The sequence below is a fragment of the Orycteropus afer genome, unplaced genomic scaffold (genome assembly GCF_000298275.1).
Source record: "Orycteropus afer afer isolate SDZICR_OR568_19922 unplaced genomic scaffold, OryAfe1.0 scaffold01407, whole genome shotgun sequence".
NCBI lineage: Eukaryota > Metazoa > Chordata > Mammalia > Tubulidentata > Orycteropodidae > Orycteropus > Orycteropus afer.
The window spans coordinates 55,736-56,765 of NW_006922994.1; the positions used below are offsets into that span (position 1 = coordinate 55,736).

Consider the following 1,030-nt stretch of genomic DNA (forward strand, 5'->3'; position numbering starts at 1 on the left):
AGAACTGATCTGATAAAACAGCTCACTTTAATACTTTGATTTGAATGTTATCACTTTCTAATGCTGACTGATGTAAGTCTCCTTTTAAGCCTTAGCTTTGGGTATCTGCCTATTTGTTAACTCTTGTCTTTCAAAGACAACACTGTATGAAACCTTTTTGAAACTTTTATCACTGGTTCCATGTGTTCTTGTGACCTGTGAGTATGACTAAGGACAGGGCATTGGTGGTTCAATGGTAGAATTCTCGCCTCCCACGCGGGAGACCCGGGTTCGATTCCCGGCCAATGCATGGCTTTTGATATTTTTATTTATATGGATTTTTCTGGCTTCCTCCTTACTATTCTATAGGCAAATGCCACTGTGTGGTGGTTCCAGCAATAAGGAGCACAGATGGCCCTAGGGCAATTCCAGAGCAGAAGATATTGAAGAATTGCATTAACCTGGGGCTTTGCAGAGCCTACTACAAAGGAGAATCTTATATCCTAGGGCCAGAGAGGTACCCACAGATACTGTTTCAAGGGAATCAAATAACATCTAGAATTAATTTACAGAAAATAAGGAAATTCCATGTATTTGGAATTTGAGTGATACTGTATATGGAAAGGGTTAAATAAACACGAGTACAAACAAGGAAGGAAGATGGGGCAATCTACTTTCGTAGTGATACTGCCTCAGAAACCCAAGGAAGGGTCCCTATGAGTCGGGTCCGACTCAACAGCACATAACAAGAACAACAACACAATTGAAGACACTTGGTGTCAAGAGTAAGGCAATGGCAAGATGGCGGACTAGGCAGAAAAACTGCACAGACCCTCTTCAACAAAGAAAAGGGAAACCAATTAACGCAGACACAGAAGATAATCTTGGACCCCTGAGCCTTGAAGAGGAGGATGTAGAAGTGGACTGAACTCCAACCAGCAGAAGAATTTGCATGAAAATACCAAAAAAGGAGACAGACAGAGCTGCGGTCTGGCAGCGATCCTGAGCAATCCTGACAGCACAGCACAGACAGCTTGGAGATTCCCGAGTG

General features: G+C 42.8%; 1 non-coding gene across 1 annotated transcript; it reads left to right on the top strand.

Moving 5' to 3' along the window:
- Positions 1-218: 218 nt before the first annotated feature.
- Positions 219-289, top strand: TRNAG-CCC. Its single transcript has one exon. It is a non-coding gene; the product is annotated as a tRNA-Gly (tRNA).
- Positions 290-1,030: the final 741 nt, after the last annotated feature.